Raw genomic sequence first — 18,458 nt, 5'->3', positions numbered from 1 at the left:
CTCTCTTATCCGACCTCCTATTCACCAATTTACTGGCTTAACTGGTGATCTTTATTTCATTTTTAAAAGATACTAACTAACGCTGAGGTATGCTAAACATTCTCCCTCCATATAGGCCACTCTCCACGTGTATTTCTGTTCCTTCATTCAGGGCTACAAAGGGTTAGGGGTGTTTGCTCCTGTCTAGCTCAGGCTGTCATAACAAAATACCACAGACTAAGTGATTAAACAAGAGACAGTTATTTTCTCACAGTTCTGAAGGTTCAAAGTCCAACATCAAGGTCCTCAACCATTCAGTTTCCAGTGAGGTCTCTCCTCCTGGATTGTAGGCAGCTGCCATCGTGCCCTGTACCCACGTGACCTCGTCTTTGTGAGCATGTGGACAGCAAAATGGAGAGCCCGGTGATGTGTCTTCTTGTAAGGGCACAAGTCCTATCAGGTCAAGGCCTCACCTTTATTACTTCATTTAACTTCGATTACTTCCTTAGAAGACCATCTTCAAATAAAGCCACACTGGGGAGTCAGGGCTTCAACATATGAATTTGGGGGTGAGGGGACACAAACATGCAGTCCAAAACAGCTCCCAAACCTGATTTACACTAGAAAGTATATAATTTTCTTAATAGGCTGTAAATCAAGGTGAAACAAGTACCAGCTCTGTAGTAGGCGGAATGATAGCTCCCCAAAGATGGGCCCACCCTCACCCCCACAACCTAAGAAAATCTTAGGTTATGTGACAAGAGAGAATTGAATTTGTGGATGGAACTAAGCTGCTAATCAATTAGCTTTAAAATACAGAGGTTACCCTGCAGTATCCAGTGGGCTCGATGTAATGACAGGAGTTCTGAAGAGTAGAAGAGGATGTCAGGAATTAGAGACCCAGAGAGAGGGCGGCATGAGGAAGAACTGACCTGACTTCCCCTTAAGATGGAGGAGGGGGGCCATAAAATGAGGAAAGGTGATGGCAAAGAAATAGATTCTCCAATAGACCCTCCAGAAAGTAATACGGCCCTGCCTTGATTTTACCCAAGTGAGAGCAGTGTAAGACTTCTGAACCACAGAGCTACAGCATAATAAATTGTGTTTTTTTAAACCATTAACTTTGTGGTAATTTGTTACACCAACAATAGAAAACAGAAAAAATGGAAAATAGAAACAAGCCCCAAGATTTTTTTTTTTTCCATAAGAACTGGGGTAATACTGGGGAACAACTTGATAGCACTTGCTGTCATACTAGGCACAAGGTGGACCCATTTGAAAACACTGGTAGAAAGAAAACAAGGTAGGAACAATATCTGATGATCAGATGGCTGCATACACTTAAAAACTATGGGAAGACACTTAGCCAAAGCTTCAAGAAACATGCTAACTCCCAATCTTAATATAATAAAAATTGATGAAAACTACATAAAAAGAGAAATTATCAAAAGGTGGATTTATAATATATATTGTTTTCAGTTGACTCTCACCAGAACAATAGAAGCCAAAAGACAGTCTTGTGGTCTTCAAAGTGCTAGAGAAAACTCGGACTCCTATACCCAGGGAAAGTATCCTTTAGAAACAAAGATAAAATAAAAGCACAGACAAACATGGAGGGCAGTTGTTACCAACAGAACAAAACAAAACAAAACAAAAAAACAAAGAGAAAGAAAATGGTCCTAGGTAGAAGTTCAGAGATCTATGAAAGGAAAAATCATTAGCGTGTGCAAATCTAAATGAATATTGACTACATTAAATAAGTTAATGCTTATGTGGTTTGAGCTGTAGAGAGAATTTAAATAACCGATAACAACAGACACGTCTGCAAAAAGTAAACACAGTTAAAACGCTCCACCGTCCTTGCACGTACTGGGATATGATAAAAGCAGTAATTCCTATTGGACTTCAGTAGGTGATGAAAACATATCCTAGAGCTTAGAGTGACCAATAAAAGAATACGTCAGTAGTGTATTGCATTTTTTTTAGCAAGACTAATTATGGTTTGTATAATAATTATAATATGTAAATTATAACGTAGTAAGTAAGTTAGAATAACCTGCTAATAGAAGGGAAGGTTGGGATTTTTTTTTTAAGTCAATAAAAAAGAAGAGAAAAAAGATATGGTGAGAAAAGTATTTAGAAAGAAAGGGTTGGCTCCGAAGAGGCAAGAAGGACTATTACAGAGTGATGGAACTACTCTGTACCTGGGGCACAGTAGTGCTTACCTAGCTACACACATTTATCAAAACTCATTCAACTATATACTATATATATTCAACTATGTACCTCAAAAAATTAGATTTTTTAAAAATTGCTATTATGACCCAGTGGACTTTAAGGCAAGCAATGTTCCTAAAGCAGAAGCAAGTATTTCATGAGATAAAAGTTTTATTTCGCCGGGAAGACGTAGTATTTGTAAGCAACATGTAGCTAATAATATGGCCTCAAGACATCTAAAGCAGCAATAATGAAGAGAGCTATGCAGAATAATAGGCAAGCCCACAATCAAAAAGGTGGATATTAATACAGCTTTCTCAGTAATTGATAGAACAAGCAGGTAGAAACAGTACAAATATAAAAGATTTGGCATCGTGGTGAACACATTCAGTCTAATTTTCTTACGCAGAGCAATGCTTCTAACAAATGCAAGTGTATATGTGTGGAGTATTTACTAATATTTTAAAATAAAGCAAGTCTAAAAAATTTTCAGAAACTGAAATCATACAAAATATATTCTGGGGGCGCCTGGGTGGCACAGCGGTTAAGCGTCTGCCTTCGGCTCAGGGCGTGATCCCGTGTTGTGGGATCGAGCCCCACATCAGGCTCCTCTGCTATGAGCCTGCTTCTTCCTCTCCCACTCCCCCTGCTTGTGTTCCCCTCTCTCGCTGGCTGTCTCTATCTCTGTCAAATAAATAAAATCTTTAATATATATATATATATATATATATATATATACTGGCCTAGCAGAATTAGGTTGGGAATTTACAGTGAAAAGATAGCTGGAAATTACCCTTACACTTGGAAATTAAAAAATGTTCTTCTGAAGATCTCATAAGTAAAAGAAGAAATCAAAAAAAAATTAAGTATCTTCAAGTGAATGATATTAAAAATATAATATATTGACATTTCTCGAATGGAGAGAAATTGTGTTTAGAAGGTAATTTAGGATACGGGTTAAGATGGCGGAGGAGTAAGGGACCCCTTTTTCAGCCGGTCCCCTGAGTTGAGCTGGATAGGTACCAGACCAGCAGGAATATCCACGGAATCAGCCTGAGACGCAGGAAGATACATCTGGATCTCTACAAATGAACATCTCCAGCGCTGAGTATCGAGGTACGAAGCGGGGAGCCGTGAAACCGCGCACAGATATCGGAAGCTAAACAGAAGGGGGAGGGAGCCGCCGTGTCAGGGCGCCGGGAAGCGGTAGCCACCTGCAAGGGGGAGCGGACAGACCGCGGACCCGCACGCTTGAGACAGCAGGCTGAGAAGGGAGCTCCGGGAGCGCACGCGGGACGGCTGGCGGTTGGCGGGCCACCTGCACGGGGGAGCAGGTGGACTCTCGGACGGCACCCGCGAGACAGCAGACTTAGAACGCGAGCTCCAGGAGCGCCCGCGCAGGGCGGCTGGCGGGCCACCTGCACCGGGGAGCGGGCGGACCGCGGACCCGCACTCTGGAAACGGCAGACTGAGTCCGTGAGCCGGGAGCGTGCACCACCAAGCATCTCACGGAGCTCCGGAGCTCCGGTGTGCTCACTGGATCGAGGCTGAGACCGGGAGCTCCGGGAGCGTCCGCGGGGCGGCTGGCGGCTGGAGGGCCACCTGCACGGGGGAGCAGGCGGACTCGCGGTCAGCACCCGTGAGACACCAGACTGAGACGGGGAGCTCCGGGAGCCCGCGCGGGGCGGCTGGCGGCGGGCGGGGTTGGAAACACAAAGGACAGAGACGTGCCGGCCCTGGAAGTGAGGGCTGGGACGCCGGGTGTGGGGCGCACAGCCCGGGATGCTGCAGGGTTGAGCAGCACCAACAGAAACAGAGTTAAAGTGGCCAGAACATCAGTGGAGAACGATCCGCGATCCCTCTGTTCTGAGACAGAGGCTGAATTTCAGCCGCTGCTGCTCTCTCAGAAGAGGCATAGCAAACCGCCAGGGAAAGCCGCCAGAGAACAAAAGCCCGGAAATACCGGCTCACAGGGTGCCCATCCCCATCCCCCCTCGCAAGGGACACAGAGACTCTACCCAAACAGGGTTTTCTGAGTACCTGCAGGCAGGCCCCTCCCCCAGAAGGCAGGCTGAAAAATCAAGAAGCCCACAACCCGGAGCGCCTGAGTGGCGCAGTCACCAAGCACCTGTCTTCGGATTAGGGTGTGATCACAACGCTCCGTAAGGAGTCCTTCATCGGGCTTCTCCACCGGGAACCTGCTTCTTCCTCTCCCACTCCTCTGCTTGGGTTCCCTTTCTTGCTGACTGTCTCTCTCTCTCTCAAATAAATAAATAAACTCTTTAAGGAAGAAGCCCACATCCCTAAGATCTCTATAAAACAAGGGCGCACGGCCTGGGTCCCAGTCAACACTTGGGCTCTGGACAACCCTGCAATCTCTCTTCATCAGAATGACGAGAAGGAGAAGTCCCCCCCAGCAAAGAAAAGATAATGAGTCTGTGGCCTCTGCCACAGAATTGGCCTCGGCCACAGAATTAATACATATGGATGTATCCCAATTATCAGAAATGGAATTCAGAGCAACAATGGTCAAGATGATGAGTAAACTTGAAAAAAGCATCAGAGAAAGCGTTGCTGAGAATATAGAATCCCTAAGGGCAGAAATGAGAGCGAATCTGACAGAAATTAAAAATTCTATGAGCCAAATGCAGTCAAAACTAGAGGCTCTGACGGCCAGGGTCACCGAGGCAGAGGAACGCGTTAGCGAATTGGAGGATGGGTTAGTAGAAGAAAAAACGAAAATAGAAGCTGGTCTTAAAAAAATCCACGCCCACGAATGTAGATTACGGGAGATTACTGACTCTATGAAACGATCCAATGTCAGAATCATCGGCATCCCTGAAGGGGTGGAGAAAAACAGAGGTCTAGAAGAGATATTTGAACAAATTGTAGCTGAAAACTTCCCTAATCTAGCAAGGGAAACAAGCATTCGTGTCCAAGAGGCAGAGAGGACCCCATCCAAGCTCAACCAGGACAAACCTACGCCACGGCATGTCATAGTGCAATTCGCAAATATTAGATCCAAGGATACAGTATTGAAAGCGGCCAGGGCAAAGAAATTTCTCACGTACCAAGGCAAAGGTATCAGGATTACGTCAGACCTGTCTACAGAGACCTGGAATGAGAGAAAGGCTTGGGGGGGCATTTTTAAAGCTCTTTCAGAGAAAAACATGCAGCCAAGGATCCTTTATCCAGCAAAGCTGTCATTCAGAATTGATGGAGAAATAAAGACGTTCCAAAATCGCCAATCATTAACCAATTTCGTAACCACGAAACCAGCCCTACAGGAGATATTAAGGGGGGCTCTATAAAGGTAAAAAGGCCCCAAGAGTGATACAGAGCAGCAAGTCACAACCGATACAAAGACTTTAAAGAGAAATGGCATCATTAAAATCATATCTGTCAATAATCTCTATCAATCTAAATGGCTTAAACTCTCCCATAAAACGCCACAGGGTTGCAGATTGGATAAAAAGACATGACCCATCCATTTGCTGTCTACAAGAGACTCATTTTGAACCCAAAGATGCATTCAGACTTAGAGTAAGGGGATGGAGTACCATCTTCCACGCAAATGGACCTCAAAAGAAAGCTGGAGTAGCAATTCTCATATCAGATAGACTGGATTTTAAACTAGAGGCCATAGAGAGAGATACAGAAGGGCACTATATTATTCTTAAAGGAAGTATTCAACAAGTGGATATGACAATTATTAATATATATGCCCCCAACAGGGGAGCAGCAAGATACACAAGCCAACTCTTAACCAAAATAAAGAGACATATAGATAAGAACACAGTAATAGTAGGGGACCTCAACACCCCACTATCAGAAATAGACAGAACACCCTGGCAAAAACTAAGCAAAGAATCAAAGGCTTTGAATGCCATACTCGACGAGTTGGACCTCATAGATATATATAGAACACTACACCCCAGAACCAAAGAATACTCATTCTATTCAAATGCCCATGGAACATTCTCAAGAATAGATCATGCTCTGGGACACAAAACAGGTCTCAGCCAATACCAAAAGATTGAAATTATCCCCTGCATATTCTCAGACCACAACGCTCTGAAATTGGAACTCAACCACAAGGAAAAACCTGGAAGAAACTCAAACACTTGGAGGCTAAGAACCATCCTGCTCAAGAATGACTCGATAAACCAGGAAATCAAAAAACAAATTAAACAATTTATGGAGACCAACGAGAATGAATACACAACGGTCCAAAACCTATGGGATACTGCAAAGGCAGTCCTAAGGGGGAAATACATAGCCATCCAAGCCTCACTCAAAAGAATAGAAAAATCTAAAATGCAGTTTCTATATTCTCACCTCAAGAAACTGGAACAGCAACAGAGGGACAGGCCTAACCCACTGACAAGGAAGGAGTTGACCAAGATTAGAGCAGAAATCAATGAATTAGAGACCAGAACCACAGTAGAGCAGATCAACAGGACTAGAAGCTGGTTCTTTGAGAGAATCCATAAAATTGATAGACCACTGGCAAAACTTGTCCAAAAACAAAGAGAAAGGACTGAGATTATTAAAATTATGACTGAAAAGGGAGAGGTCACGACCAGCACCATTGAAATTGCAAGGATTATTAGAAACTTTTATCAACAGCTATATGCCAAAAAACTAAACAATCTGGAAGAGATGGAGGCCTTCCTGGAAACCTATAAACTACCAAGACTGAAACAGGAAGAAATAGATTTCTTAAATAGGCCAATTAACTATGAAGAAATTGAGTCAGTGATAAACAACCTTCCAAATAATAAAACTCCAGGCCCAGACGGTTTTCCTGGGGAATTCTACCAAACATTCAAAGAAGAAATAATACCTATTCTCCTAAAGCTATTTCAAAAAATAGAAACAGAAGGAAAGCTACCAAACTCATTCTATGAGGCTAATATTACCTTGATCCCCAAACCAGGCAAAGACCCCCTCAAAAAGGAGAATTACAGACCGATTTCTCTAATGAATATGGATGCCAAAATCCTCAACAAGATCCTTGCTAATAGAATCCAACAGTACATTAAAAGGATTATCCATCATGACCAAGTGGGATTCATACCTGGGATGCAAGCATGGTTCAACACTCGCAAATCAATCAATGTGATACATCATATCAACAAGAAAAGACTCAAGAACCATATGATCCTCTCAATTGATGCAGAAAAAGCATTTGACAAAATACAGCATCCTTTCCTGATTAAAACCCTTCAGAGTGTAGGAATAGAGGGTACATTTCTCAATCTCATAAAAGCCATCTATGAAAAGCCTACTGCAAGCATTATTCTCAATGGGGAAAAGCTGGAAGCCTTTCCCTTAAGATCAGGAACACGACAAGGATGCCCACTCTCGCCACTATTATTCAACATAGTACTAGAAGTCCTTGCAACAGCAATCAGAAGACAAAAAGGGATCAAAGGTATCCAAATCGGCAAAGAAGAAGTCAAACTGTCTCTCTTTGCAGATGACATGATACTCTATATGGAAAACCCAAAGGAATCCACTCCCAAACTATTAGAAGTTATAGAACAATTCAGTAAGGTGGCAGGATACAAAATCAATGCCCAGAAATCAGTTGCATTTCTATACACGAATAACGAGACTGAAGAAAGAGAAATTAGGGAATCCATCCCATTTACAATAACACCAAAAACCATGCGTTACCTTGGAATTAACTTAACCAGAGACGTAAAGGACCTATATGCTAGAAACTATAGATCACTTTTGAAAGATATTGAGGAAGACATAAAAAGATGGAAAAATATTCCATGCTCATGGATTGGAAGAATTAACATAGTTAAAATGTCCATACTACCCAGAGCAATCTACACTTTCAATGCTATCCCGATCAAAATACCGAGGACATTTTTCAAAGAACTGGAACAAATAGTCCTTAAATTTGTATGGAACCAGAAAAGGCCCCGAATCTCCAAGGAACTGTTGAAAAGGAAAAACAAAGCTGGGGGCATCACAATGCCGGATTTCGAGCTGTACTACAAAGCTGTGATCACAAAGACAGCATGGTACTGGCACAAAAACAGACACATCGACCAATGGAACAGAATAGAGAACCCAGAAATGGACCCTCGGCTCTTTGGGCAACTAATCTTTGATAAAGCAGGAAAAAACATCCGGTGGAAAAAAGACAGTCTCTTCAATAAATGGTGCTGGGAAAATTGGACAGCTACATGCAAAAGAATGAAACTTGACCACTCTCTCACACCATACACAAAAATAAACTCCAAATGGATGAAAGACCTCAATGTGAGACAGGAATCCATCAAAATTCTAGAGGAGAACATAGGCAACAACTTCTATGACATCGGCCAGAGCAACCTTTTTCACGACACATCTCCAAAGGCAAGAGAAATAAAAGATAAAATGAACTTATGGGACTTTATCAGGATAAAGAGCTTCTGCACAGCCAAGGAAACAGTCAAAAAAACTAAGAGACAGCCCACGGAATGGGAGAATATATTTGCAAAGGACACCACAGATAAAGGACTGGTATCCAAGATCTACAAAGAACTTCTCAAACTCAATACACGAGAAACAAATAAACAAATCATAAAATGGGCAGAAGATATGAACAGACACTTTTCCAATGAAGACATACAAATGGCTAACAGACACATGAAAAAATGTTCAAAATCATTAGCCATCAGGGAAATTCAAATCAAAACCACACTGAGATACCACCTTACGCCAGTTAGAATGGCAAAGATAGACAAGGCAAGAAACAACAATTGTTGGAGAGGATGTGGAGAAAGGGGATCCCTCCTACATTGTTGGTGGGAATGCAAGTTGGTACAGCCACTCTGGAAAACAGTGTGGAGGTCCCTTAAAAAGTTAAAAATTGAACTACCCTATGACCCAGCCATTGCACTACTGGGTGTTTACCCCAAAGATACAGACGTAGTAAAGAGAAGGGCCATATGCACCCCAATGTTCATAGCTGCATTGTCCACAATAGCCAAATCATGGAAGGAGCCGAGATGCCCTTCAACAGATGACTGGATTAAGAAGCTGTGGTCCATATATACAATGGAATATTACTCAGCTATCAGAAAGAACGAATTCTCAACATTTGCTGCAACATGGACGGCACTGGAGGAGATAATGCTAAGTGAAATAAGTCAAGCAGAGAAAGACAATTATCATATGATTTCTCTCATCTATGGAACATAAGAACTAGGAGGATCGGTAGGGGAAGAAAGGGATAAAGAAAAGGGGGGTAATCAGAAGGGGGAATGAAACATGAGAGACTATGGACTATGAGAAACAAACTGAAGACTTCAGAGGGGAGGGGGTGGGGGAATGGGATAGACTGGTGATGGGTAGTAAGGAGGGCACGTATTGCATGGTGCACTGGGTGTTATATGCAACTAATGAAGCATCAAACTTTACATCGGAATCTGGGGATGTACTGTATGGTGATTAACATAATATAATAAAATAAAATTAAAAAAAAAAACACTGAACATACCAGCTAATAAAAAAAAAATAGAAGGTAATTTAGGGTCTATTGGAAAAAGATAACAGGTTAAAAATCAGCGATCTCAGCATCAACCTCAAGAAGATCTTTTTTTAAAAAAGTCAGTTAAATCCAAAGAAGGGAATAACAAAGAGCAGAAATCAATCAAACAGAAAACAAGCATGCAACAGAAAGAATCAACAGTGTCCAAAGACTAATACAACTTATAAACCCCTAGCAAGAATGGTCAGACCAAAAAAGAGAAGGTTAAATAAGCAGCATCATAAATGAAAGGGGGGGGGGCAAAAGTAGAAAATTCGAGGAAAAAATTGTAACATCACTGTTTGCCTGGGGTTGAAGATATGGGATACTACTATCCAGCTCAGAGAAAAGTTCCACATCTTGTCGTCATACTCTCCTGGATCCACTCATTTGTCAAAGTTCATTGAACTACACACTTAATAGTCATTCACCTTCTGGTCTATGAATTAGACCTCAATGATGTCTACTTTAAGGAAAAAGAGTAACCATTGGAAAGGAAGAGGAGAGCTGCCGTTATTCAGAGATACGATTGTGAATGTAGAGAAACCAGAGGAACTACTCATAGGCTGTGGAATTCATTAATTAATACAGCAAAATTGCTGGATTAATGGTCAACATAACAAAATCCGTGGTATTTCTAATTACCAACACCCATCAGAAAGTGAAATCCAAGAGAAGATACTATTTATATTACATTACCATGTATTCCATGGCGTCACTGCCCGTAGACTTTACACGGCCACCGTAAAATACCCACTGAACACTGATATTAGTTTCTAAGTAGAATTATGATGGACGGTTGTAATCACGGGCGGGAACCTTGTTGACAGCCAAGGAGGAGCTGGGAAAGGCCCCACATCCAGGAATTGGAAGTAAGAGGATGATGATTGAAATGGATCAATGAATGATGATATAAGTGGGTTATTTAGAGGCATAGAGAAAGATGGAGAATAGTGACTTTATTCTTGGGCATGCGTAGTTAACAATAAAATGGCTTTCAAATGAGAACGTGGACTTTGGAATCAGACAGCCCTGAGTCTGCAATCTGTCTCTTGCATTCCTAGCTGTGTAAACTTGGAATCATACAACCTCCCCAAGGCTTCGATTTTTTCATCTGTAAAATGAGAATAATAATGCCGACTTTGTAGGGTTGTCATGGAGATTAAAGTAGGTAAAAGTACACTCGTGGGCAACAAAATGCTTAAAACCAAAACTGATTGTCGCCCCCTCCAAAAAAAATTGGTTGCAGCCAATTCTTCCTATCAAGAGGCAGACAGGGAAAAGTGGGGACACAGAGGAACAGAGCTTAGATCCGCGGCGGGAAAGTTCTCTATCTAGGACAGCTCCTCCCAGAAAGCTGCAGAGCTCCCTGTGTACGGAATGGGATGTGAGTCTTTTCATTTGAACCCCCAAAGACAGCCTGTCTCTGCTGACAGTTGGGCTCAAAACAAGAGCTGAGCCAGAAAGAAATACATTGAATTTTCTTCAAACATCATGTTTGAAGAATCTCCAAAAGCCTGCTGTTTTTCTCTATTTTCTGAGCCCACCTGGGGGGGTGGCCTGGGTCCAGGCTCTGTCAGGTGGTTCACTGATTGGATGTGAGCCTCCAGTCTGAACAATATCTCCAGGAATAAACTAAGAGGAGGAAAGGTCAATTTCCTTAGAGGGAACTGAGGGTCGAAGCCAAGACAGGTGGGCTTAAAAAGGAAATTCAACCTGAGGGCAAGAAACACAGGCCCCGGGCAGGAGCCAGGAGCAACGTTATCTCCATCACCCGCCTTCCTTTCCGGCTTCTATACATTGATTCCTCGGCCTGGTATTCCTTCCTTCTCCAGAACCCATCTTACAAATGGATTGGTTCTGCTGTTTCTTTTTTCTTTTTTTTTTAAATTTTTAATTTTTTTTATTTTGAGAGAGAGAGAGAGAGCACACAAAGGAGGGAGAGAGGGGCAGAGAGGGAGAGAGAATCTTAAGCAGTCTCCTCGCTCAGCGTGAAGCCCCACACGGGGCTCAATCTCATGACCCTGAGATCATGACCTGAACCAAAATCAAGAGTCAGACGCTCAACCAACCGAGCCACCCAGGCTCCCATTTCTGCTGTTTCTTAACTAACTTCGTATCCATTGGCTTAGCGGTGGCATGCCACATTTTTCCAGTTGCGTATTAATGTGCTATTTGTCAGGGAAGTTGAAATGGGCAGAAAATAGTCTTGGTGACCAGTCTAGTATACTCTGCCAGATTATCTCTACCTTTTCATTGTCTTTCAACTAGTTTACTACTCTGTGAATCATAGAAAATTGATACTGCAAGTTAGTCGTATCCGGAGGAATGCAATTGATTATTGCCCTGTGGATCATAAGCAGTTTTCATCTGTCAAGCAAATTTATTTCAGCCCCTCTGATTGCCTCACAGTAGACAGTTTAGAATGTTTGTTGATCGAATGAATAACACTGAAGCTTAAAACATAAGCCGTAAGAACTCACCAATTAAAGTTGATGATTCTTACAGGTAAGATGGGATTGATAGAGTTCCATACGTCTTTCTGTTGCTAAGGAACGCTGTCCACGATGCCTCCAGGTCCTCCCACCTCCTCCGTCAACCACCCACCACTGCTCTCTGCTCTGCAGTGTTCCATGAGAGCACCCTCACTTACTGCTTCTTTTTCTCCAGTCTTTGAGAGACCTTGCCTGGATGCGATCTTTGATCTCCTCTGTTGATCAAAGACAGCAGGCAATCTGGAAGGAAAGCTGTAGAGTTACAACAGGGATACCTCGCTGTAAGATATCACAGCAATTACAGAGACAGAGAGACAGAGACAGTGAGGAGGCAGACCGATGTAGAATTGGTCTAAGATGTGTACAGTTTACAAAAATCAATTGCAGGGGCACCTGGGTAGCCAATCAGTTAAGAGTCTGCCTTCAGCTCAGGTCATGACCATGGGGTTCTGGGATCGAGCCCTGGGTTGGGCTCCCTGCTCACTGGGGAGTCTGCTTCTCCCCCTCTCTCTCTGCTGCTTCCCCCCCACTCATGCTCTCTCTTTCTTGCTCTGTATCTCAAATAAATAAGTAAAGTCTTTTAAAAAAATCAGTTGCAGAACAGTATGTTGGTACCATCCATTTTTACTAAAACACACACACACACACACACACACACACACACACACACACACACCAGTATATTCATTAAATAAAATGAGCACAGTATGCCGAACCTCTGAGAGAAGGTTGGGATTATCGAAAATGTCTTCTTCATAGGCCATGTGTTTCTGTAATGTTTCAATCGTATTTACAATAATCACATATTACAGTTGTAGTAATAAAAATAAGAACTATAGAGGTATAAAAGAAAAGAAGAAAACAGCTGATTCTACAAATAGGAGCCCCCAAGAGGCAGACCCAGGGCAGTTTTCCTGAGTACATGACGCAGCGAACATTAGCCTTTATAGTAGAATATTATTCTCAATCAGAACCAAGTGTGAACAGAAATGGGGTCAGCATGTTACCTTCAAACACAAAACACAGCAAAATTTTCCTCATAATGGCTTTCAAAGTACTCTCTGATAGAAATACACCTGGAAAAAAGGGGACAAAGTCCATCAATCAGAAATTTGCACTATTTGATGGACCATTCATATTTTAGATGGAACATAACACCAGGAATAATGCATCAGCTAAGTCATCTTATCACTTATGAATCTTGAATGCTTTATAATTTTATATAAATATTAAAGTTTAATGAGCTTGCTTTTCAAAGCTTTTGTTAATCATGTAATGAGTGCCTGGTTTTCTACTTTCTTTCACATGCCCACTCTTAAGTGTTGATTAATCTTATAATAGGTATTCTTTTCTCTTTCACTAGATAAGAAATCAGAGGTTCAGAGTGGTTAGGAAACTTGCCACAAGACCAGTGACAGAGGTGACCTCATTACCAGCCACAGTGATATCAGGTAAAATGGGAAACATGTCTGTAAATGAAATAGAATGTTCCAGTCAGAAGAAATACAGTGATAATCAAACACAAGTCTCTCTTTGCATGGAGGATTCACCTTGGACAACTGGCCCAGAGTTTTCTGACTATTTGGATCTGACACTTCTCTATACATATTGGGAATAGGGTTTCCAAACAAAAGATCAGAGGGTCCCCGACGTCCACACATGGACTCCCTAGGAAATATTCCTGGAGTTCTGGGCCTGAGAAGTATCTTAGATCCCTCTGGGCTCTGATCCCATTCCAATCATTATAAACTCATGAAGAGTAATATTTGAGCAGAGATGACCTGCTCCAAAATACCGAAAATAAGATGTCCCATTGTACTGACTTACCTGAAATAGTTCCCATTTCATATATTCTAGCCATTTGACCCTGAAGGGTCATACTTCTGGATTTGAAAGATGTGATCAGCACGCTGATAGTTTAATCTCAATACCCCAGGAAGGGACGTGCCTGCCCACTGCCATTTTTTTTTTTTTTACCTTTGAGCAAAGCAAACCTCCAGTCTTGGATCGCCGGCTATATTTTACATCACCACCAGGGGGCAGCAAAGTGCAAATAACGCCTCTAACAGCACCCGGCCTCCAAAGCTTGGCCTGGTTTGGGAGGGGCGTGTGGCTCTCATTCCCCCTGTGCCTCTCAGGTTTTAAAATAATGGTAATGTTTCTCAGAGTCCATAGTCTCTCATGCTTCATTCTGAGAAACAAACTGCGGGCTTCAGAGGGGAGGAGGTGGGGGAATGGGATAGGCTGGTGATGGGTAGTAAGGAGGGCAACGTATTGCATGCTGCACTGGGTGTTATACGCAACTAATGAATCATCGAACTTTACATCAGAAACCAGGGCTGTACTGTATGGTGACTAACATAATATAATAAAAAATATTTTAAAAAATAAAATAATGGTAATGTAATCATTTTAGTCCTGCTCTGGAAACTGTCAGAACTAATTCATTTCAGATGAAAATATACTATTCACATCTGCATCCAAATCAGTCTTTTCGGGATTCAGGTTCTGCTCATTCAGGCATTTGCTCATCTAAACTGTTGCTCAGAACCTACAGTGGGCCAGGCACTCCCTGGGCCCGGAGCCATCTAGAGTGGAAGTGGGCCTCGGACAGCCTCACCACCTGCTTGCGGCGGCTTTCCCTGCCACCTTCCCTTCCTTTTCAGTTTCTCTGAAGCACATTCTCATCTTATTTTTGTTTATCTACCTTGCTCCTCATGAGCTGAAATTTTATTTGTTCTGTTTATTGGTGGATGCCCAGCTCTCAGAACAGTGCCCCCACATAACGAGGGCTCAAAAATGTATGTGGACTGAACCAATAGAAAGCTACTGACACCTGCTGCCGTGGAGGGGAGCACATGAAGCTTCATCTGAACTAGAGATGGCTAAATTCCTCCCTCGCGCGATGCTCCATTTTCCACCCCCACCAGCAGGGGGTGAGAGTGAGACCCCAAAGGAGTAATATTTGATATTAGTATTCCAAGCAGCTTGGGACATTACCTGGGCTCTCCTTCCATGGGAGAGAGACTTGAAGTCAAAGTGGAGGAGGGATCACCCAACGCTCCATTGGTCTTCAATGGTTGAGTCAGGTTCTAGGCGGGGACTCTTTACCCTGGCCCGTCCTCTGCCTACCCGACCTTTTCTTTTCCCTTACACATCACCCCCCAGAACAACAAACTGTATATGCGAACAATGATCTGCAAAAATACTTATTTGGCAATTGGAAGAGACAAGACTCGGGCATCTACTTCCTGGACCCCAAACCCACACTCTCGGAGGCACCTCTGATCAGCCTCCCCACATGAGGCCCAGTACTTATCTCCTAGTACCTCCACTGCACTAGGTCCTTCAGAAACACCCAGTCATTCATTGCCCGACAATCCTGCATACGTGCTGTTATATCCCCTTCTTTCTGATGAGAAAATATAATAATGGCATCTGCTGTGTTTGCATGGCACTTAGCATGGATTTGGGGTTACTCTAGGGGTTTCACGGTTTAGCCCATTTAATTCACTTAATGGCCTTTGCGGTAAGTACCGATGTTCCCTATTACAGATGTGGACGCTGAGATCCAAGCCACTCTGCTAGGAGGGGCAAAGCCACCCTGTGTTTCACTGCTGTGCTCTGTTGCCTTTCAGACAGTAGAGGCTCGGGATGGTGGCATGCACTGGCACCATCTGAACCCATTTCTGTGCATGGATTTGGGTTTTGTTTTTGTTTTTGTTTTTTTTTTTTTTTACAATATGAATCTACAGGTTTGGGCCAGAAAAGCCTTTTATTAGGAAGTCACAGATCTGAAACTCAGCAGAAAAAAGGAGGTCGTTACCACGTAAAAGCTGCCCAGGAGGCCAACCGTATTTCCTCCCCGGGTCTATTCTCCTCTAATTTCGTGTCAGCTGCCAAGATCTTTCTGGGGTGCTGCAGCTGTTCATACGAAGCTCTCTCAGCGATTGCATTCACCGGCCAAGGGCTGGGCTGGGCTTTCTGTGTCCACCCTTCAATCGGGGCATCCAGATGCTGGCTCTGCCGTGGCTATGGGGGACTCCCCAGAGCTTGGCCACTCCGGTCTCAACTAGACAGTGAACTGAAGTCACCTCCTGGCGACTTGGGAGTGGTGTTTGTGGGAACAGAGCTGGTTCACTCTGTTATGCTGTCAAACTAATCTGGGCTCCAAGCCCCTTTGAAAGTCCTCAGGAGAACACAGTCTAAAACGATGGACAGGAAGTCGATCTTTGGCTGGCTGGAGGTGTTCCTGCTGATGGAACTTTTACATCTGGTATGACATAAATGAGCAGAAAAGGTTTGGCTTATGGATGCTATCCTTAGTTGGTCTCTGTATGTCTGGCTGGAGTTCTGACCTCTGGAACTGGAACATACAGATCAATCTCAGAGCCTCTTTGTGGTGGCAGAAAACAAGGGCATCAACAAAGGCTTTGGAGTCCAGTGGACTGGGAATGCTCCGCCACACACCAGGTGTAGGAATCGGGGCAAGTAACTTTGCCTCTCGGAGCTTCAGTGTTCTGTCTGTACAATGGGGGTCACAACAAAGCTTTTTTCATGGGACTGTTGTCAATATCTGGAACTTAATGTAAATGGTTGTGTGGGGTTAGAAAGCAACAAAGAGCAGGTCGGAGCCTGGCTTCACCTCCCGCTAGCTAGGTAGCATCAGACACATCGCTTCCCTGCTCACAGGCTTGATTTAACCTGTGTGAAGGACAGTGAAACATCATCTCTCTTGGGGCTCTGAACACTCCGCAGTGGTACTCCCCCCAGATGACCACTCCATCCCCTACAGCCTGCACTGCTTTTTTAGAGTTCCCAGGGGATCACAGGGAGACCACGGTGGTCTCCACTGCCAATCTCCAGAAGGAAGACAGTATTTATTGAACATCTATTAAGTACCAGCCTCTGATTCAGACCCTGTTCATTCATTCTCCCACTTGAACCTCTCAGTAATGGCTGACGCAGACACTAGTATCACGAGCTCACAAAAGAGGAAACAGGGTTAGACAGTTTACACCATCTTCCCAAAGTCACACGAATGGAGAGCGGCACGATCTGCACTTCTACTCGCGTCCACCTGTGTCCCAAACCCTACTGCCCCCAGATGATCTCAAGACATTGGAAAAATGGAAATTCTCCTTCTATAAAGGTCAAGAACCCTCAGTCAATAAAAAATTGAAAGCAAGTATTCTTACTGATAATAGTCACTTTTCCAACTCCATTGTGAATGCTCAAATGGGAAGCCAGTAAAAAGGGTATTTTCCAGCCTTTTATGATGGATTAATTTACAAGTTAATTTAGCCATTTGGTCTTGCAGAGTAATAAATCATTCAGGAAAAAAACCCCATGGTAAGCAATTCCAAACAGTCTTGGAATTCTCCCCCAAATATAATAGGTTTGATGTTTCCCATATTTTATTTATTTACTTATTTATGTATTTATGCGGGGGGTCCCATATTTTGGCGGATCATGCCAGCCACAGTAGCGTCGTCCAGGCCACTACACGTGGCGGGAGAAAAGGCGGATATTGACCACAGCAAAAAACCACAGAGGACAAAATGAACTGTTTGTTTCCTTGGTTTCTCCTCTATTATATATTCAACGATATCCTTTAAGGAAATGACCAAAAGCAACTAGGAAACAACTTGATGTTGCTCTCATTTCACCTGCCCCGCGCAGCTGCGACGGGATGAAGAGAATGGGATCACTGAAATGCACATGGCTCTTGGCTCAGCAGGCAAAGGGTTTCCTATCTCAAGGTTCGGATGAGATGGAGCTGGCCTGATGCGCGGGGCAGAAACTTATCTGTTCTTTCCTAATTGTTAAGTTCCTCTCTTAAAATCCTCATCCAAGGGAAAACTTTAATTTAGAAAGGTCATAAGTTGGAGCCTCTGCCAGAAACAGCACAGGCTGGGAGAACGGACAGTAATTTTGCCACAGTAATAATTGGTCACCAGAGCTTATGGGGATAGGTTCTCCTTCCCCCCCTCCTAAGATGCTGTTTTCCTATTTGGGTCATTTTGGTTGTAGCAGCACATACTCGATTATTAGACATCAAAGCTAATCTGTTTCCTTCATGGGAAGAAGCTCCCTCAGTCTTGAACACACACACACACACACACACGCACATCTCATTGGAAAGATATTTAAGAGAAATGTTTCTGCCTACAGATATACTTCTTGGTAGAATTCTGTTCTAGAATCGGTCACATTTCTCCTATGAGAAGCAC

Source organism: Ailuropoda melanoleuca, chromosome 11, assembly GCF_002007445.2.
Source record: "Ailuropoda melanoleuca isolate Jingjing chromosome 11, ASM200744v2, whole genome shotgun sequence".
In the NCBI taxonomy this organism is placed as follows: domain Eukaryota; kingdom Metazoa; phylum Chordata; class Mammalia; order Carnivora; family Ursidae; genus Ailuropoda; species Ailuropoda melanoleuca.
Note: the sequence above shows the minus strand (reverse complement) of the source record.